The sequence below is a fragment of the Salvelinus fontinalis genome, chromosome 6 (genome assembly GCF_029448725.1).
Source record: "Salvelinus fontinalis isolate EN_2023a chromosome 6, ASM2944872v1, whole genome shotgun sequence".
Classification (NCBI taxonomy): Eukaryota; Metazoa; Chordata; class Actinopteri; order Salmoniformes; family Salmonidae; genus Salvelinus; species Salvelinus fontinalis.
Window position 1 is genome coordinate 67,736,153 of NC_074670.1, and position 23,075 is coordinate 67,759,227.

A 23,075-nucleotide genomic window follows, 5' to 3' on the forward strand; every position below is an offset into this window, starting at 1 on the left:
GTGTGTGTGTGACTGGTCGAACTGAGTGGCCTGGCAAAGAGGTTGACATTGAGATGGAAATGAAACACCCTGGTGGCTCTGAGTGGCAGGGCCCCTTAACGACTCCAACGTTTACAAAACACTCCAGACTTACTAAAGTCACATCTACATCTGGCACCTGGCATTGCCTTAAAGCACCTCCCCGTTACCCCTTAACCCTTTCAGCCTTCGTGGAAAGGGGAGTGACGGGACACTCCGACCAGTGTCCAGACAAGCAACGGCAGACAATAGCGCATATATTTGAATGACAATGGGCCGTCAACACAGCTTTCTTCAGTGCCTTATCTGTCAACATTAGCAGTCCAGGATTTAGAGGACAGGGAGTCCGATTTATGGCGACAACGCTTTTCGGCTACTAAATCAACAGGGGCAAACTCCCCCAACCTTCCTCATCAGCAGCGCTGGAGAGATGTGCGTGAGCGACATGTGAGAATTCGAAAGAGAACAATGCGAGCCAGAGCACTCTGCTGTCGTAGAATACCTTGGAAACTAGTAGCTTCCTCGTTCCTTCTCACCACACCCACTTGATTCTGTCAACTTTAAACGGTATTTAAACCAATAGATGTCAGGATAGAAAGGCATTGACTTGTAAACTGTGTATTGTACTGCGTGAGACAGGCTGTTTTTTTTATGCTCCACAACCATTACTGCTTTCATATTTCTCTGTCTGTTCCTGCCACCCACACTTGCCCTACACCTGTGATGCTGTGTCCTCTGCTAGAATACTTGCTGCACGCTAAATCCTGCTCACAAAGACCCATTACAAATCCCCTCATTGTACATCTCGCTCTCTCTCTCTCTCTCTACATACACTCTTTCTCCCCCCCTCCCTTCTTCGCTACCCCTCTCTAGCTCTCTCTTTCACGTTCTCCCTCATGTACTCCCTCTCTCTCTGTATCTCCAACTCCATCCCTCCTTCAGTTTCCTTCGCTCTCCTCCCTCCCTCCTCTCATCTTTCCCTCTCCCTCTTTTCTCTGGGTGAGCATTGTGCTTCCACACTGAGGGAGGTTAACAGATTTAACAGGCTAATTGCTATTCTGAGGCCTCCCCGCTGACACGGCGCACAACCGTTGTATTAAGGTTTTAACTCAAACCCGTGGCTAGGAATTCATCATCCTAACTCCCCAGCAACCTTCCCTCAACCAGCCAGCTAGTTACCAGATCTGGATTCAAATACAATTTTACATGCCTGACTGAGCTTGTCTGGTTTAATGGACCAATAGAATAGTTCAAAAAAAGTTAACCCCGTTACATCTAAAACTCTAGAGCAAACGCCAAAGTCTTTGAAAGATTTCAAATAGTATTTGAACCCAGCTCTGCCAACTACACTACGGTATACTCCAGAACAAGCCAAAGCACCACTAGGCTCTGCTAACTACACTACGGTATACTCCAGAACAAGCCAAAGCACCACTAGGCTCTGCTAACTACACTACGGTATACTCCAGAACAAGCCAAAGCACCACTAGGCTCTTCCAACTACACTACAGTATACTCCAGAACAAGCCAAAGCACCACTAGGCTCTGCTAACTACACTACGGTATACTCCAGAACAAGCCAAAGCACCACTAGGCTCTGCTAACTACACTACGGTATACTCCAGAACAAGCCAAAGCACCACTAGGCTCTTCCAACTACACTACAGTATACTCCAGAACAAGCCAAAGCACCACTAGGCTCTGCTAACTACACTACGGTATACTCCAGAACAAGCCAAAGCACCACTAGGCTCTGCTAACTACACTACGGTATACTCCAGAACAAGCCAAAGCACCACTAGGCTCTGCCAACTACAGTCAAGCCTTAATAAAGCCACACAAAAGCAGTTGTGTAAGAAACAGTGATACACGCACAGCAGGCCGACCGGTTGGCTAAGTCATTTACCATGGCGATGCCGCTGCATCACGGTAGCAAGACACTGTACACACACTTCACTCAAGCCCTCATTGGAATGTGCATAAGGCTGAATAATTCAAGAATCTAATTACACAGTGGCATTTATGGAGGTTAAGAAGTGTCATAGTTCCAGACTGGAGGAATGATTGACTCTATGAGAGAGCACCGGACGACGACATCTGCCCCTCCCTGGTTAATGTGTAACCTCACAATACAGGGCCTGTTACTGCACTATACAAGACTCGCCTACCAACTCCTCATAAGATCTCAAGGCAAACAAATAAAAGGTTAGCTTATTTGTTTTAGAACTTGTTGTGCTACTGCTGAGTTTTGGAGTATGACAGCAACTGTTATTACCTAGTTACCAACAACAACATAAGTAGAGGAACCCCTCCACCAACACACACACAGGCACATGTACACACACGGCTCTTCCAGACAATCAAGCACATTCTTTACCATCTTATGTATTAGTGACTTTTCCCTTCATGTATAAACCACATAGTACCAGTCACACAGAACATGACTCTTTGCATTTTTTGTACACTGGCTTGTCAACTGTTCAGGTTTGAAGGGATCTGTTGCATAAACACTTTGGACATCTAAATCTATCACAGACACACATATTATTTGGCTCCATTGTCAGAATTGAGGAGCACATTGAACAGCCTCCTGCTACTGCTCTCTATCGCCACAATACAAGAAACTGGCCTGGAGAGCCTATGGATGGAGGAAGGTGGGAGGGCGGGTTAAGGTGAGAGGGGTTGGTGAGCAAGTCCCAAAGCCAAACAGAACCCAACCTTGGATGGCCCATCCAGCCAGGTCATTGTCCAGTACAATCGCCCCCATTCTCTTCCCCGCTCTGGGGACTGCTGGACGGGGGCTTCTCTCCATGCTAGATGGGTGGTCCCTTACCCAAGGGATTACTTTAACGATTTCATTCAACCCAATTGTTTGGCCCAGATCACTCTCGCCCCTTTATTGGGAAGCAGGCAAACTGTTGCTGGGTGCCTGTCTGCTAGCCTGTGTGCCAGACTATGCCGGTCAAAGAGGTAGACCATAGCACCACCGAGACACGGCTGACTGCTTAGGGCGAATGGAGACTAAAGTGCTCCACTACACCACCCACTGGTGCTGGCTGGCAGAGATACGGCATGCTAGGATGATGTACAGTGAGACACAACATGCCGGGACTATCTGCGGGGCTGCTGGTGGGAACTCACTGCAAAAAATATCAGGAACAATTTCAGGCTGTAACATAGTTCACCACCACGTATGGTTGTTAGTAGAGCATTGTATCTACTAGCGAGGTAACTGAAGTGTTGATGAGACGCTGTCTCTTGTGCTGTGGCAGAGACACTGGGCTGGAAGACTCTAGTCTGGATGAGCAGGACACTGAATCCTCTCTATCTCCCTCTAGTCTAGCCTAGGAGATAAACTGCAGTGAGAATGATTAACCGCTCCAACTGACTGCTCTTTGCCAATGCACTAGCTAGCACCATCTCCAGAGAGAAAATGAGGTGTTATCTAGCTACGGTCAATGATATACAAATACCAGAGCTACGGCACCTTTGTTTGATCTCCATAATTCGGCTGCCTCCTTGGATCATACCAAGGTGCACAACATCCAGCCTCTCAACCAGACAGAGCGGTCACTCCCCTCTCCATATCGTCTGACACCATGCCGCCTTGTCTTCAATTGAGCATAACACGCAGTATAAACACATTGGGATTATCCCCCTGACGGCAGATGGAACTACTCTCTACTTATATATTACAAGATAAGACCTAGGAAAATATCAGACGTCATGGCGTGAGCTCCTTGAAAACATATGTATTTACAGTTGCCGGAGTCAAAATGAATGCAATGATTATATCCATATGTAACCTACATGGTCTAATTCTGGCAAATTACTATGTAGAAAAAATCCTCTTGTTTCCTGGCTGTGGTGGCAACACACCTAATTGGAAGTCACTTTCACTAAATTGGAATAGGATTTAATGAACCCAAAACATGCCGTGGAAATGCATAATTTCAAGCATAGACAATTATCCACACCCATTCTCACGAGGTCTATGGTAGACGGCTAAGACCTTTAATATAAATAAAAAAAATGACATTTCAACTTTTCTGAATTTTAATGAAGGCATCTGTGAACCTGTTGACTCAGATCATTCATTTAACATAAAAATGTGAATAGCCTACCCAACAAGTCCTATATATTTTTCGAGTTTATCTCGACATTCCCTGCTCATTCGCCGCGTTGCACAATTGAAATCTGATCATGACGAGGAGAATTGGAAAGACATGCTACTTCAGAAAATCAAATGTTATTGGTGACATACACATATTTTGCAGATGTGTAGTGAAATGCTTGTGTTCCTAGCTCCAACAGTGCAGTAATATCTAACAATTTACAACGATACACACACATGTAAAAGTAAAATAATGGAATGAAGAAATATATAAATTAAACCAGTCATACGAAACAACAGACACAGGAAGCCTTTTCGCTTATGGAAAAGGGTCACATGTAGACTAGCATATCTCTAGTTGGCTGACAATTCGTCAAGGCCAATAGGCTACAGTACACAGCTGAATCATTTACTAGGCTACTGTCAAATAATATGCAAAAACAATTAAAGCCGACTCTTTTAAAATACCAAACTTAATGAAAATACTCACGATTCAATGAGTCAAGATTGTGCTGATCTTAACATACGCAGTAAAACACACCGAATAAACGAGGAGCTTGAAACGACCCGCAGAATCCCCCCCGCGCGTGACATTAAAGTATCCGCCATTGTGTAGATAATTAACCTCAGTGCATAACTCAAACTGCATGGAACCGGGTGGGCTGACTGTCACCAATCACTCCACTGACCTGCGTTATTTTGTTGCTTGTAAGTATGCAAATTGAATGGAGTAGTCCACAATAGTGTGCTTGACCAATCTACAGTAGGCCTAGGCCTCTACCCGTTTAAAATAAAGCAACACATTTTGTCCACGTTTTTTGACACGTTTTCGGGTAGGCTATGTAAGCAACGTAAAATAGAAACGCTTTGTCAGCATCGATTCGATTTTAATTGCATGAATCCCGTATGCAAATGAATAAGACGAGTGGATGCGCTTGGCATTTTACCAGAGGGGAAGGAATCGTGTTGCTTTGACTGAAGCTCCTTTAACCCAAAACCTTTCTCCCCCTAACGCTTGCTTCATCAGTCACTAGCCTACGCCGGACTACAATTTACAGGCTTGTGTACATTGTCGTTGGCTAGGCCTACTACAGAGCAGTTTTTGTCAATGATGTCCTACGTTTAGAGTTTAGACTCTTTATTTGAAGGGCTTAAATGGAATGCAGCAGCCTGTTGCCAATTGGGAAGGCTCTGCAATAGCCAAAATTACCTGCGGTGGGGAGGGTCATCAAGTTCATGACCGCTTATCGGGAAAACACTATTCAAGAGTTGTATTTTTTTATTACATATGAAAATTAAGAAAATAGATATAGGCCAGTATTATTATGTGGCGAGGAGATGAGGTAATTGCATGCATTAATGGTGTGTCTTTGCGCCCTCAATCTCCCTATATAACACTTTATGAAAAGCATTCTAAGAGATAGGCGATTCAGAGGTGCGAGTTTCATCTTTATGGTTTCATGTGTACCGCATCATCACCATCCTGCCTAGCAGGTTAGACGCCTCTGTGGAAGGAGACAGCTTGGAACGGGAGAAGCCAGAAAGACCGGATTTCGCAGTAATGTCACAGCCAAGTGAGGCTGTCATGAAAAGGCTACGGCTGCCGCTTCAGAGAGCTGTCCAGCATTGATCCTACTTTTAAAAAGAGCTGATATAGTTCAGATATTGCCATTTAGTTATAACTATGACATATTGGCTGTCGATAAAAACTCCTAGGCTAAAATAAGAGGGAATGTTCATTTAAAAGGTACTGTACAATAAGCCATTTGCAAAGACTCAGCTACAGGTGATACAAGCGCGTCTAATAGCGGGCTGTATTGGAAGGGCGTATTGGCTACCCATATGACTGTTTTATAAATTACATTAGGTGACTATTTAAAAAAAAGTTACTTATTTGGCAATTCGTGGCGAATTTACAATAAATCTACTTTAGCCTATAGGCCTATTGCCGGGTATTCTGTCCTGATATATTGTAATGGAAATAGCCTATTGATTAGGCTATTTATGACCTTACTATTAGCCTATTACATTCAACTCATATGCCTATTTGGCTCGGTTGGGCTGAGGTATACACACAAAAAAATACACAATTAGGAAATGAATATATATTTAATTCAAATATTCCTCACTGGAAGTCCTTATAAAAATCGGTTTTCGTGAACCCAGAGAGATATATTTCGTTGGGAGCTTTAGCTAATTTATGGCGTATATGGAAAGTACATTTTGAGGGTGAACTGAGTAAGCGCACCGTCGCTCATAGAGAAATCAACACCAGTAGGCGAGTGTAGGGGAAAACATCTAACATCGGTAGTCATCAGTGGAAAGATCATGCGGTGAATATCAACCGCTGACACACACGTCCACGGTCGGAAAGCAAACAACAAGTGTTCAACCTCGGAATGAAACGGACCGAAATCCCCATACGTTTGTGGAACATTTAGTTCTACCTATCCCCCAGTCGGCATTATAATGCTACATTTCCCAATTAAATGGAAAATACACAATATCGGACCTGCATATGATGTAATAATGTATTGAGCGTAATAGATCGCATTGCCTACCCAAGGGACTGGTAGGTTATGAAAGGCAGGTGACGGACACAATATTGAACTATCAAAATCTGGAAATTATAATATGTAAGATTCGAGGCTGTTTTGTTGGCTCTACTCGTATGTGAATCATAATATGTGCGTGTTTACGGTCAATAAAGCCATCATATGGGTGCTGAGTCGTGACAGTGAAGTTCATAGCCTACCTTGGATGGATGAGAACTCCTCAGTAGCCTATCCCAGTTCTGAGCGCTTCAGCCGGGCTAGAAGCTTCGATCCCTTTCCTCTCCTGAACGAAGCCACTTCAGCCCTCAATATCTCCCCGCAAGTAGGAATCCACAATACATGAACAACGCACTCCCCGTGATAAAAAACCCCAACAACAAACAATCCACTTGATCAGCCGACGACGGTTAGCCTATTCCTTCAAATCCAATGACGGTCCCCCTGATATCAAATCGAGTGCGTTAATTGCCGTCAGAAAACAACTTGGTGACCAGAAGCGCTGCACATCAGTTTGTTGTCCCCTCCTCGGATACGGAAACAACCATATATAGTACGTCTCCGGACCACTTTTATAGCAGCATCCTGTGCTTAGTTTGGAACATTCTCACCAGCTGCTAAGCTAATCCTCAATATGTTCCCGTAGCAGAGGGTTCCAGAGTAAAAAAAACAAAACAATATACTATATGTCCATTAGTTGCCAGCGTTTTGGTCCTCTGTCAGTCACCCTCTGTACAGCTACACAACTATGGGCTGCCTCGGGATCGCTCGCTCCACCGCTCACCGCGCGACTGCACGTTGTGTGTGTGAGAGTGAAGTGATTTCAAAATGATTGCTCTCTCTCTCTCTCTCTCTCTCTCTCTCTCTCTCTCTCTCTCTCTCTCTCTCTCTCTCTCTCACACACACACACACACACACACACACACACACACACACACACACACACACACACACACACACACACACACACACACACACACACGGATACATACACAAGCAGCAAAAAAGGTGGAGCGAAGCAAGTTCCATTTATGTAGATTTCCTAACATTATCTTTCTCACATAAGCCTACATTTTAGAAATTTCTCTCTCACTGTTTCATATATATATATGTATGTATATATACATAGAGAGAGATAATAATAATACATTATATATATATATATATATATATATATATATATATATATATATATATATATATATATATATAGAGAGAGAGAGAGAGAGAGAGAGAGAGAGAGATATTGATCCGCTCATTGGTTTTATCATTCTGGATATTCCGCCTTCATCTCGGTCCATGATGAACTCTAACACATTTTGACAGGTGGCTATAGGTTATGTTATGTGGGGAACACATATGTCACCATTGACACTGTTTCTATCATTCGTTTAAGGCAGTGGAACAATAACCTTTTAAAGGTGAAATGATCGTAATGTTTTGTACATTATAAATTGCAAATAGCATACACTTCGTGACTTCCTTTTATACCGTAGCCTATCTGAATATTTTTGCCAAATCGTCCTCAACAACATTATAGGCAATAGTCATGTCAACTAGATCCAAGCAAGCACATAGCCTACGTGCTTGGGCTATATCCTTTTGGTTATTTGATCGTACCTCTCTCACTTCTAAAATGTGAAGACTGCACTAATTCACTGAGTATACCGGTATCAGGTTGGTGCGTAACACGCTGATTTAAGATGAGCTGGGGTTGGCAACACAGCGCAGCAGGAGTTAGTTGTTCTTGTAGCGCGCGCCACCTGCAGGACCGAATGGGAATGATGTGTGAAAATCTGACAGTTCCACAGACTCAGGTGTAGCCAGTCATAGCAAGTAAAAAATCTAACTACCAGTGGAATTACCTCGATTGAGATTCAAAATCATTGGTAGCCTACAGTTATCAATCCTATTTCATAGAAATGAAAACACGTTTCAGTGATAATTAAATCACATATAAATAAATATTGGCCATTATTAATACAATAATTGTATTTTAGCACCAGCAAAACATGCACACAGTCCCATGTATGACCATAGAGGTGTCGTTCTTGTGTCTGACAGTTTGTAAATTGACCTTTAAAGGTACATCAAAGTAACTGTGGCAAGATAGGTATGTCTTCCAATATGACAAGAAGTCAAGCAATACAATCCCATTAATGAAAGAGTACTATATAAATAGTACTTTATTCATTAGTTCCTGGCGCTTTTCTTAAAAAAAAAAAAAAGTTGGCCTTAATCTCCTCCCATAAAAAAAGAGGCATTTGCTAAGTAAAAAAACATTTGTTGAAGCCTGGTCAGAGAGAAGTTTCAGACATCCTCTGACACCTTGTAGAGTTCATTTCCAAGCATTACAGACTTCAATTAACCCCACACAAGAGAGGGCCACTGGAAAAACCTCTCCCTCACATCCTCATCTGTTCCCCTATGGGCTCTAGTCCTGATTGTGTTCTAAGTTTAATAAAATGTTCAACTCTCTAGTACTGTGCAGCTTCACTGGAAATTAAGTAGAAAGGATATCCACCGCAAATGGATCAATAAATCTACATCATGAGTCTCCATCATGAGTTTCCATCATGAGTCTCCATCGTAAGCATCCATCATGAGTCTCCACCATGAGTCTCCATCATGAGTTTCCATCATGAGTCTCCATCATAAGCATCCATCATGAGTCTCCACCATGAGTCTCCATCATAAGTATCCATCATGAGTCTCCATCATGAGCATCCATCATGAGTTTCCACCATGAGTCTCCATCATAAGTATCCATCATGAGTCTCCATCATGAGCATCCATCATGAGTTTCCACCATGAGTCTCCATCATAAGTATCCATCATGGGTCTCCATCATGAGTCTCCATCATGAGTTTCCATCATGAGTCTCCATCATAAGCATCCATCATGAGTCTCCACCATGAGTCTCCATCATAAGTATCCATCATGAGTCTCCATCATGAGTCTCCATCTTGAGTCTCCACCATAAGTATCCATCATGAGTCTCCATCATGAGCATCCATCATGAGTCTCCACCATGAGTCTCCATCATAAGTATCCATCATGAGTCTCCATCTTGAGTCTCCACCCTGAGTCTCCATCATGAGTCTCCATCATAAGTATCCATCATGAGTCTCCACCATGAGTCTCCATCATGAGTTTCCACCATGAGTCTCCATCATAAGTCTACATCATGAGTCTCCATCATAAGTCTCCATCTTGCGTCTCCACCACGAGTCTCCATCATGAGTCTCCATCTTGAGTCTCCACCCTGAGTCTCCATCATGAGTCTCCATCATAAGTCTCCATCATGAGTCTCCATCTTGAGTCTCCACCATAAGTCTCCATCATGAGTCTCCATCATAAGTCTCCATCTTGAGTCTCCATCATAAGTCTCCACCATGAGTCTCCTTCATGAGTCTCCATCCTGAGTCTCCACCCTGAGTCTCCATCATGAGTCTCCATCATAAGTATCCATCATGAGTCTCCATCATAAGTCTCCACCATAAGTCTACATCCTGAGTCTCCATCATAAGTCTCCATCATGAGTCTCCACCATAAGTCTCCATCATCAGTCTCCATCATGAGTCTCCATCATGAGTCTCCATCATGAGTCTCCATCATGAGTCTCCATCATGAGTCTCCATCATGAGTCTCCATCATAAGTCTCCATCATGAGTCTCCATCATAAGTCTCCACCATAAGTCTCCACCATAAGTCTCCATCATGAGTCTCCATCATGAGTCTCCATCATGAGTCTCCATCATGAGTCTCCATCATGAGTCTCCATCATGAGTCTCCATCATGAGTCTCCATCATAAGAGGCGATCATTGAGAGGCACGGCGAGAGTATTTCAGTCTGAAAGGAATTTCAACAGAACTCTAAACTACATAGGAAGGTCCGTTCACAGCCAAAGAACCCTTTAAAGTTCTAGATAGCACCTTTTTTCCCCTAAGAGTGTACGGAGAGACGACGTGACGGCGTGTGTTTAACATTCACTAGAAATGGCATTGCAGTGACACGGCACAGAGAACGGATTGGGCTGCTTTTCCCAGCACTAAGGTGAACATTTGTCCATTTCGAAGCGCGGCAGGCTTAAGTGTCCTGACAGCGCTGGAGTCATGCATGTGGAGAAAGCCACATCCTGCAGGATGGGACTGCACTAATGAGGTGTAGACCTCCAGACTTACTTTAAAAGATTGGACCGCAAACAGGCACACGCTCCAACGTTTCCGAGCAAGCTTTGTGTGTTGCACAGTTTTTTCTGGGTTTCGTTCAAAGCAGTGACATCAAACTCAAAGCAAGCCCCCCCCTACCCCCCCAAAGCTCTTTACCGGCCTCTCTCTCTCTTCATATACAAGACAATTCAGTCACAACGCATGTTGTATAATATGTTGCCACTGACACAGTATTCCTGGTAACCTCCTTTTTGGTATGGGGCGGAAGAAGCGTCCGTGTAGGAGATTCGAATCAGTGGAGAAAACAGGCTAATTTAGCACTGGCCGCTAAGATAACAGGCTTCATCAGCTTATCACAGAACAAACAACCATCCAACCTGATCCCCAGATACTCCAGAGTTATTAAGTCAAACAAGGGGATGAATTATTCATTGTGGTAATGACATACACACATTCTAACCTCTCCCTCCCTCCCTCCCCCTCTCCCTCTCTCTCTCCCTCCCTCTCTCTCTCTCTCCCTCACGCAAGCACGCACATGGACACACGGAAACACACACACACGTACACTATGTCTGAATCCCAAATCACCCTTTCCCTCTACCCTCTGCCCTCCATTCGTGCGTGTCTCAAAGCTGAGGGAGTGAAAATTATTGAGGATGTAGGGGCTAATTTGACCCTCGATAGCCCTTCGGCCAAGCCAGCAACGTTTCAGGTTTCAGAGCGATGGGCTATCCCGACACCCATCATGATATGTTTGGACTAAGCACAATTTAATCCAAAATAATGATATGTTTGGACGAAGCACAATTTAATCCAAAATAATGATATGTTTGGACTAAGCACAATTTAATCCAAAATAATGTTATGTTTGGACTAAGCACAATTTAATACAAAATAATGATATGTTTGGACTAAGCACAATTTAATACAAAATAATGGAGAGGCAGGTCCATGTGTAAACCACATGCATTTGTTTATATCTGATTTCAAGAAATGACACACGTAACTTATGAAATAGCCTATAACACAAATTAAATGTTTAACTGTTACTGAGGTTTATGTCTTGCGAAATGACAGGGGGGATTTGTTCATTTGAATTTCATTTTATTATTTAAAAGTGGAACATGAATATACATCATTTAAGTCACGAATGTGTCCTGAAGATGATGGGTTTGTTGATCCCCTCGTCACTCTCTGGATGTTACCCTCACACACACACACACACACACACACACACACACACACACACACACACACACACACACACACACACACACACACACACACACACACACACACACACACACACACACACACACACACACACACACACACACACACACACACAAACACACACACACACACACACACACACTGACCAACACACACACAATCAGAGCTGGGCACGTTAGCTTAACCTCTAGACGTTCTTATAGGAGAGAGGTGGGGGGGTTTGTGAACAAGATATAATGTTAGAAGATCAGGTTTAATAATTGCTTGACTGAGGCATTATAGCTAATCAATAACTACAGTGCATTCAGAACTGCCTGTTCTCTCAAGCATAATCACAGACGGATTGTTAGACAGAGCCCTCGGCTCGCATTCCCCCAGTGGCAGTGGCACGAATCCTGACTCGTTGTTGTTTTTGGTGCCCCTTGTGGACGAATCACTGTGTTGTAAATACAAGGCTACTTACTTATACCTAACCCTGATCACTTACTAACTTACTTATACCTAACCCTGATTTCTTACTAACTTACTTATACCTATCCCTGATTTCTTACTAACTTAGCCAACTTCATAAATAGCCAGTTGCTAGCTCGGAGATTCACTCGCTTATGAACGTCTAAATCGGACATTTGAATGTGTGGTTTTCTGTGTCAGGGATTTTTGACTATTTTGAGCGTTCATTTGTGTGATCATGTTTTTCATTACACCGCCCCTTTAAAAAGACTTATTGGAATCACAATGTTACTCAACAAGCATGCAATACTTGTCTCACGTAAATTAAATATGTCATCAAAAATTCACCCAGGGCAGGTATGGAATATGAATCTTTTTAATGTTAAATCACAAGCTCTTCTTTTGGTGTTAGATGTTCAGTCAGTTTGTCTGTCTACTGAGCAGAAAGTTGAAATTAATCTCACTGACCCCCATCCACTTCCTGGTATCGATCCTCACAGCTGGACTCGTAGTTAGAGGTGGATGAGGGCGGAATAGCAACACCTTATCTGATATTCCAAACAAAACCAGTTTGTGCTCGATGCATCTAGCCCTTGGAGATTTGTTATTGCCTCCTGACAATCTATGTAGGGGAAAGAAAGACCATATGATTACATGCTGTTAGGATGATATGTGGATGATTTCCAACCCATTATTTTCTATTTACTGTACTGCCACTTACAATGCCATTCTATGTTCCTACCACACGGATGGATAACAAAATAACTTTATCCTGTACTAGGATTTGAGGTTTAGAGAATTTGTTGATGGTTTTTAGAATGTGTTTGTGAAAGTGTTGCTCAGTGTAACATACACTGATTTAACCACAACCAGTATGTGTGTCATCTCCCCAATAGTCAGTCTATGTTTAATGCTCCTGACTCTGGGAGATCGGTCACTAACACCACCTGAGTGGTATACTACAAAGCATGCTAATCTACTCAGGCTTTTAGAAAGCTATCCAGCTTCAGTTAGCTTCACATTCCAGGTCAGGCTTCATCCGTACTACAACGGTGGGTACTAGCAGACTTGTAACTGCGTGTGCATGTCTCACATGGCTAGTCGAACACCGAACTCTTCTTTGAGACAATGCTGAAATATCAATCCATGGGCCACATTTTCAGTGCGACATTTCAATTTTTGCCAAAATCAAAAAATTCAGCAGACTATTGTGTGAAATTGGCTTTTATTTTATTGCTTATCGTCAATGCAGTCTTTGGTGTGCTTTGGTGTGGTTATCAATGCACAATCACATTTTCCCCCACTTTTATCTCTCCTTCTAGCTGTGGAATAGTTTGTTGCATTTTGGCCTTAGCCATAAAATCCATAGAAGGGTTTTGAAACCTCTTACCCTGGCAATTTGACTATTAAACTCATGGGTACACTAGAAATGGCTGCCAGCCCTGACTTGAATGGTAACTGCCATCTATGGATTCTATATCTATGGTTTGACTATTAAACTCATGGGTACACTAGCAATGGCTGCCAGTCTTGCCTTGAATGGGAACTGCCATCTATGGATTATATGTCTATGGTTTGTTGCTGCTGTCAGTTTGCCTTTCGCAAATTTCAAAATACAATCGCGCAATACATTTTGAAAAGCAAATGCTGTCATTACTAACTGTGTCATGTGATAGGTATTTTAACCTCACCACTGAGCTCAGGACCCTGGGACTGAACACCTCCCTCTTGAACTGGATCCTGGACTTCCTGACGGGCTGCCCCCAGGTGGTGGTGAGGAAACTAAGGGCCGAGCATGCCCACATCCACATTGATGGGGCTGTAGTGGAGCTGGTTGAGAACATCAAGTTCCTCTTTGTCCACATCACTAAGAAATTAACATGGTCCACACACACTCACACAGTCGTGAAGAAGGCACGAGAGCGCCTTTCCCCTCAGGAGGATGAAAAGATTTGGAATGGGCCTTCAGATCCTCAAAAAGTTCTACAGCTGCACCATTGAGAGCATCTTGACTGGCTGCATCAACGCTTGGTATGGCAACTGCTTGTTCTACAGAGGGTAGTGCGTATGGCCAAGTACACTACTGGTGAGGAGCTCCCTGCCATCCAGGACCTCTATACCAGGCAGTGTCAGAGGAAGGCCCTAAAAATTGTCAAAGACTACAGCCACGCAAGTCATAGACTGTTCTCTCTGCTACCGCATGGCAAGCGGTACCGATGGACCAAGTCTGGAACCAACAGGACCCTGAACAGCTTCTACCCCCAAGCCATAAGGCTGCTAAATAGCTAACCAAATAACTACCTGGACTATCTGCAATGACCCTTTTTGGACTAAATATTTTATCTCTAAACTCATACTGTTTATTATCTATCATGTTGCTTACTCACCTTACCCCTACCTACATTATATGACCAAAAAATATGTGGACACCTGCTCGTCCAAAATCTAATTTCAAAATTATGGGCATTAATATGGAGGTGGTCCCCCCTTTGCTGCTATAACAGCCTCCACTCTTCTGGGAAGTCTTTCCACAAGATGTTGGAACATTGATGCAGGGACTTGATTCCATTCAGCATTAGTAAGGTCGGGAACTGATGTTGGACGATTAGGCCTGGCTCGCAGTCGGCGTTCCAATTCATCCCAAAGGTGTCCGATGGAGTTGAGGTCAGGGCTCTGCAGCACCAGACCATTATTCCTCCTCCACCAAACTTTACAGTTGCCACTATGCATTGGGGCAACGAGTAGACTGCCAGATGAGGCGTGATTCATCACTCGAGAAAATACGTTTCCACTGCTCCAGAGTACAATGGTGGCGAGCTTTACACCACTCCAGCCGACACTTGGCATTGCGCATGGTGATCTTAGTCTTGTGTGTGGCTGCTCGGCCATGAAAACCCATTTCATGAATCTCCTGATAAACAGTTATTGTGCTGAAGTTGCTTCCAGAGGCAATTTGGACCTCGGTAGTGAATGTTGCAACAGAGGACAGACGATTTTTACGCACTACGCACTTCAGCACTCAGTGGTCCCGTTCTGTGTGTTTGTGTGGCCTACCACTTTGCATGTGAGCCGTTGTTGCTCCTAGATGTTTCCACTTCACAATTACAGCACTTACAGTTGACCGGGAAGCTCTAGCAGGGCAGAAATTTGACTAACTGATTTGTTGGAAAGGTGGCATCCTATAACGGTGCCACGCTGAACGTCACTGAGTTCTTCAATAAGGCATTCTAATGCCAATGTTTGTCTATGGTGATTGCATGGCGGTGTCCTCGACTTAATACACCTGTCAGCAATGGCTGTGGCTGAAATTGCCGAATCCACACATTTGAAGGGGCGTCCACATACTTTTATATGTATATAGTTTTTTTACCTCAATTACGTCGTACCCCTGCACATCGACTCGGTACTTGTACCCAGTGTATATTGCCAAGTTATCGTTACTAACTGTGTGTTTATTTCTCATGTTATAATTTTTTCTAGAATTTTTATATTTTCTCTTTGCGTTGTTGATGGCCTAGAAACAGTTGGTTAACTGCCTTGTTCAGTGGCTGAACGACAGATTTTTACCTTGTCAGCTCAGGAATTCAATCTAGCAACCTTTTGGTTACTGGCCCAATGCTCTAACTACTAGGCTATCTACCACCCAAATAAAGGGGATAATGACACAATCTTTGCAAGAGAGATTGTAACTGATTTGATTGCCCCTGAACTCATTGTTCAGGCACTTCATTCAGGATAAATGGAGTTAGCCTTCCCCAGAGCAGGTTAGTTGTGAAGGATTGCCATAGAAATGTACCCGTCTAAATGTTGAGCCACTTTCTTATGACTGGTTATCACGAGTTGAACTCAGAGTTGACCAAAGTTACATCACTAACTCCTCAAACCCGGTACGTAGGTCTCCCCTCTGTTCAATGAAGCTGAGTTTGAGCTTGTTGGTAGTTATCGACTGGGATTGGTCACCTGTCGTTGGTCCTCACTGCCAAAGCTTATGCACATGGTTGGTAGATTGATGTATTTGATTAAGTCCTGTAGTTCAATAGACTCAACCCTGTTTAAAGCTGTCCAACGATGCTTTAAGATGGAGACTGCTCTGGTCAATTGTTTGCAACTGAATAAGAAAGAAAACATTTGGTTTTCAAATACGCAGATGAGGTTTCTCTTCCATTTTGTATCGGTCAAATCATTAAAAGTGTCAGAAAGTGATATAGGCACACCTTTAAGTGAAACAAAACTCAAATGCCAATACTACTTCTATGAAGTCAACTATCAGTCGAATCTACAACCCTTCATCCTTCATATGAAGAGCCTGACCCCAAACCGGGTGCCACCTCACCCCATCTAATGGTTCCTGAATCCTGAGTGACATTTAAATAAAGGGGAAAGGGAAAGGTCCATCCCATCACTTGAGTAAATCCGCCAGCGCCCTTTCGCCTCCACTTCGGAGTCAAATTATCGCTCCGAGTCTGACATTTCCATTGTATTGGCAGAGTGCTGTTTTATTCACCTAATTAGCCCATTATGTCCCTCACTGATCCCACCAACCGGAGATGGCTGCCGCAAATAAAGAGCAGGAGGGGAAGAAGAAAGGGGAGAGTGTTGGAAAGAGAAAGGGAGAGAGGGAGAGAGATGGAGAAAGGGATCTCTTTGTAGTCTGGCTTCAAGCCCTTGCTGAGCCGAGGGAGAGTATAACATCCCCCTGATGAGCACACTGAGAAGGACCCCCTGTTCATTTCTCAGTGTGTCCAAGCCATTCAAAACCAGAAGGACCATTATGGACCATTTGTTTGTCAAGCCTCTACAAGCCAGTTGAAAGATTCATCCTGATATTTTAATCAATAGTATCCCAGTTAACAAGGGTTTGTTTTTGCATTTGTCTAGCCTCTATTGGTGTCTTGTTAGATCAAAGAGCCCGTCCATAGAATTTGCTGTCAATCACGGAATTCATGGTGTTAGTATGATTCTGATAATAACAGCGCGTTTAATTCAAAACAGACACGTTCACCATAGCAAAGGTTATTCGACTGATGGATGGACATTTCGGTTCAAATTAGCTTTCTCAGAGCCATTGATTATTCTTGCTATAGATATGAGTTTCAATAGCCATCCTTATGACATTTCATGTAAAAAAAGGTACGATATCCTCACACAGTGAATATGCTGGTTTCATGATTAATTTGTTTTCTACATTGGCTTTTAATGAGATTGGATGACATAAATAGTAGAGGAATATTAATGTTTTCAAACCCTTCGTGCAAATATTTCTCAAAGTGTTTGACATATGACATGATTTATTACAGCCATCTTACTAGCAATTGTATCTTTCCACTGCAGAATTACATTTTGTGAACTATTAGCTTATTTTACGATTAATCGTTTTTTCCCAAACAAATCAAAGTTTCAGAGAAACCTCTCCTCTGAATGATCCTCTTTCAAAATGGCTTCCATTTAAATGAGCTTCTGTATATAACAAGTAAATATTGGAAGACTAAACAAACAGGTGAAACAGATGTACACCGTTTAATGACCGTGTCACCATGGCAACATTTTGGTTCTCACATTTTGCTGTGGAGGAGGTGGGAAAGGTGACATTGCATTAACAATGCAAATCAGCATTAATTGCCATGGAAGGTATGTGAAAAGTAGCTTAATTAAGCCGATCCCAGGTCAGGAGATAATTGCAAAGGCAATTAAACAGTGACTTACATACAAATGGAACTCATACATGGTTGAACCAGGTAGACTGAGTGTTAGCTTATGGTATCTAGTGCTGTACTGCATATACAATTATTCTGTTTGTGCTGTTTGTGTGACATATGTTCATATCCTGATGTCTGTACAATTGTCTATTTTCCCTTATCCAAGTCAAAACATGACTGCTGTACTTGAACTTTTTGATAGAAATAGTTCAGGTTGGTGAACAATACCACATGTCACTGTGCTCTTGTTTCCCTGTCTGATGGTACACTATACAGTGGCTTGCGAAAGTATTCACCCCCCTTGGCATTTTTCCTATTTTGTTGGCTTACAACCCGGAATTAAGATATCTTTTTGCGGGGTTTGTATCATTTGATTTACACAACATGCCTACCACTTTGAAGATGCAACATTTTTTTTATTGTGAAACAAACAAGCAATAAGAGAAAAAAACTGAAAACTTGAGCGTACAAAACTATTCACCCCCCCAAAGTCAATACATTGTAGAGCCACCTTTTGCAGCAATTACAGCTGCAAGTCTCTTGGGGTATGTCTCTATAAGCTTGGCACATCTAGCCACTGGGATTTCTGCCCATTCTTCAAGGCAAAACTACTCCAGCTCCTTCAAGTTGGATAGGTTCCGCTGGTGTACAGCAATCTTTAAGTCATACCACAGATTCTCAATTGGATTGAGCTCTGAGCTTTGACTAAGCCATTCCAAGACATTTAAATATTTCCCCTTAAACCACTCGAGTGTTGCTTTAGCAGTATGCTTAGGGTCATTGTCCTGTTGGAAGATGAACCTATGTACCAGTCTCAAATCTCGGCAAGACTGAAACAGGTTTCCCTCAAGAATTTCCCTGTATTTAGCGCCATCCATCATTCCTTCAATTCTGACCAGTTTCCCAGTCCCTGCCGATGAAAAACATCCCCAAATCAAATCAAATTTATTTATAAAGCCCTTCTTACATCAGCTGATATCTCAAAGTGCTGTACAGAAACCCAGTTTAAACCCCCAAACAGCAAGCAATGCAGGTGTAGAAGCACGGTGGCTAGGAAAAACTCCCTAGAAAGGCCAGAACCTAGGAAGAAACCTAGAGAGGAACCTGGCTATGAGGGGTGGCCAGTCCTCTTCTGGCTGTGCCGGGTGGAGATTATAACACAACATGGCCAAGATGTTCAAATGTTCATAGATGACCAACAGTGTCAAATAATAACAATCACAGTGGTTGTTGAGGGTGCAACAGGTCAGCACCTCAGGAGTAAATGTCAGTTGGCTTTTCATAGCCGATCATTCAGAGTATCTCCACCGCTCCTGCTGTCTCTAGAGAGTTGAAAACAGCATGTCTGGGACAGGTAGCACGTCTGGTGAACAGGTCGGGGTTCCATAGCCGCAGGCAAAACAATTGAAAATGAAGCAGCACGGCCAGGTGGATTGGGGACAGCAAGGAGTCATCAGGCCAGGTAGTCCTGAGGCATGGCCCTAGGGCTCAGGTCCTCCGAGAGAGAGAAAGAAAGAAAGAAAGATAGAAAGAAAAAAAGAAAGAAAGAACGAAGAGATAGAAAGAGAATTAGAAAGAGTATACTTAAATTCACACAGGACACCGGATAAGAAATACTCCAGATATAACAGACTGACCCTAGCACCCTGACACATAAATTACTGCAGCGTAAATACTGCATGATGCTGCCACCACCGTGCTTCACTGTGGGGATGGTGTTCTTGGGGTGATGAGAAGTGTTGGGTTTGCTCCAGACATAGTGTTTCCCTTGATGGCCAAAAAGCTGAGTTTTAGTCTCATCTGACCAGAGTACCTTCTTCCATATGTTTGGGGAGTCTCCCACATGCCTTTTGGCGAACACCAAATGTGTTTGCTTATTTTTCTCTGCCACTCTTCTGTAAAGTCCAGCTCTGTGGGGTGTACAGCTTAAACTGGTCCTATGGACAGGTACTCCAATCTCCACAGTGGAGCTTTACAGCTCCTTCAGGGTTATCTTTGGTCTCTATGTTGCCTCCCTGATTAATGCCCTCCTTGCCTGGTCCGTGAGTTTTGGTGGGCGACCCTCTCTTGGCAGGTTTGTTGTGGTGCCCTATTCTTTCCATTTTTCTATAATGAATTTAATGGTGCTCCGTGGGATGTTCAAAGTTTCGGATATTTTTTTATAACCCAACCCTGGTCTGTACTTCTCCACAACTTTGTCCCTGACCTGTTTGGAGAGCGCATTGGTCTTCATAGTACCACTTGCTAGGTGGTGCCCCTTGCTTAGTGGTGTTGCAGATTCTGGGCCTTTCAGAACAGGTGTATATGTACTGAGATCTTGTGACAGATCATCTGACACTTAGATTGCACACAGGTGGACTTTATTTAACTAATTATGTGACTTCTGAAGTTAATTGGTTGCACCAGATCTTATTTTGGGGCTTCATAGCAGAGGGGGTGAATACATATACACGCACCACTTTTCTCTTTTTGAAACATATTTTTTTATTTCTCTTCACCAATTTGGACTATTTTGTGTATGTCCATTACATGAAATCCAAATAAAAATCAATTTAAAATACAATTTGTAATGCAACAAAATAGGAAAAATGCCAAGGGCGGTGAATACTTTTGCAAGGCACTGTATATACAAAAGTATGTGGACACCCCTTCAAATTAGTGGATTCGGCTATTTCAGCCACAGTATAAAATTGACCACACAGCCATGCAACCTCCGTAGAGAAACATTAGGAGTAGAATGGCCTTACTGAAGAGCTCAGTGACTTTCAACGTGGCAATGTCATAGGATGCCACCTTTCCAACAAGTCAAAGCTAGAACTTCCCCGACCAACTGTAAGTGCTGTTATTGTGAAGTGAAAATGTCTAGGAGCTACAACATCTCAGCCGTGAGGTGGTAGGTCACACAAGCTCACAGAATGGGACCGCGTGTAGCGCGGAAAAAATCGTTTGTCCTCAGTTGCAACACTCACTACGAGTTCCAAATTGCCTCTGGAAGCAACGTCAGCACAATAACTGTTCGTCGGGAGCTTCATGAAATGGGTTTTCATGGGCGAGCAGCCGCACACAAGCATAAGATCAGCATAGTCAATGCCAGGCGTCGGCTGGAGTCGTGTAAGGCTCGCTGCCATTGGACTCTGGAGCAGTAGAAATGTGTTCTCTGGAGTGAGAATCACGGTTCACCATCTCACAGTCCGACGGACGAATCTGGGTTTGGCATATGCCAAGAGAACAGTACCTCGCCCAATGAATAGTGCCAACTGTAAAGTTTGGTGGATGAGGAATAATCGTCTGTGGCTGTTTTTCATGGTTTGGGGAAGGCCACTTAATTCCAGTGATAGGAAATCTTAACGCTACAGCATACAATGACATTCTAGATAATTCTGTGCTTCCAACTTTGTGGCAACAGTTTGGGGAAGGCCCTTTCCTGTTTCAACATGATAATGCCCCCATGCACAAAGCAAGGTCCATACAGAAACGGTTTGACGAGATCGGTGTGGAAGAACTTGACTGGCCTGCACAGAGCCCTGATCGAACACCTTTAAGATGAATTGGAACAGCGACTGCGAGCCAGGCCTAATCGCCCAACATGAGCGCACGACCTCACTAATGCTCTTGTGGCTGAATGGAAGCAAGTCCCCACAGCAATATTCCAACATCTAGTGGATAGCCTTCCAGAAGAGAGGATGCTGTTATACTGTAGCAGCAAAGGGAGTACCAACTCCATATTGACGCCCATGATTTTGGAATGAGATGTTTGACGAGCAGGTGTCCACATAGTTTTGGTCATGTACTCTATGTATGTAGCCGTGAGGTTGTCTGATGGTATGTAGGGGGAGGTTGTCTGATGGTATGTAAGGGGAGGTTGTCAGATAGTATGTAGGAGGAGGTTGTGTGATAGTATGTAGGAGAGGTTGTCTGATGGTATGTAAGGGGAGGTTGTCTGATGGTATGTAAGGGGAGGTTGTCTGATGGTATGTAGGAGGAGGTTGTCTGATGGTATGTAGGAGGAGGTTGTCTGATGTTATGTAGAGGAAGGTTGTCTGATGGTATGTAAGGGGAGGTTGTCTGATGGTATGTAGGAGGAGGTTGTCTGATAGTATGTAGGAGGAGGTTGTCTGATGTTATGTAGAGGGAGGTTGTCTGATGGTATGTAAGGGGAGGTTGTCTGATGGTATGTAGAGGGAGGTTGTATGATGGTATGTAGGGGGAGGTTGTCAATTTGTATGTAGGAGGAGGTTGACTGATGGTATGTTGGGGAGGCTGTCTGATGGTATGTAGATGGAGAATTTTCTGATGGTATGTAGGGGGAGGTTGTCTGATGGTATGTAAGGGGAGGTTGTCAGATAGTATGTAGGAGGAGGTTGTGTGATATTATATAGGGGAGGTTGTGTGATGGAAATGTAAGGGGAGGTTGTCAGATAGTATGTATGAGGATGTTGTCTGAATGTATGTAGGAGGAGATTGTGTGATGGTATATAGGGGAGGTTGTCTGATGGTTTGTAAGGAGAGGTTGTCAGTTGGTATGTTTGTTTTTCGTGATGAACTGTGGAAAGAATGGTCTATGTCACTGTGTGTGTGGGGAATAATATTACCCTTTCTATCACTTAGAAACAGGCACACACACATGTACTGTACTTGCGCGCAACATATACCACACACGGTCCAACTTCCTGTCACAGTGTCAACCATGCTCCCGTTCCCCTCCTCTGTGCACAGAGAAGCAGATGGGAATGCTGATTTTCTTTCCTTCTGATTCATATGTCTACAGTACTGGCCACATAGGAATGTGTGTTCGTGTGTGTGTGAATGTGCGTGTGTGAAGGTTGTGCATTTGTTTTT

General features: G+C 43.3%; 1 protein-coding gene across 3 annotated transcripts in view; it reads right to left on the minus strand.

Annotated features, from left to right (window-relative positions):
* The window catches only part of LOC129858322 (protocadherin-1-like), a 374,038-nt gene extending 366,531 nt beyond the window's left edge, over positions 1-7,507 (minus strand). For 2 of the 3 annotated variants that reach the window (XM_055927474.1, XM_055927475.1), the window contains exon 1: positions 6,888-7,506. The gene's annotated coding sequence lies outside the window, so the exon portion shown is untranslated. Of the gene's footprint in view, positions 1-6,887 lie in introns of all 3 variants that reach the window. The other variant, XM_055927473.1, reaches the window with a different exon arrangement.
* Positions 7,508-23,075: the final 15,568 nt, after the last annotated feature.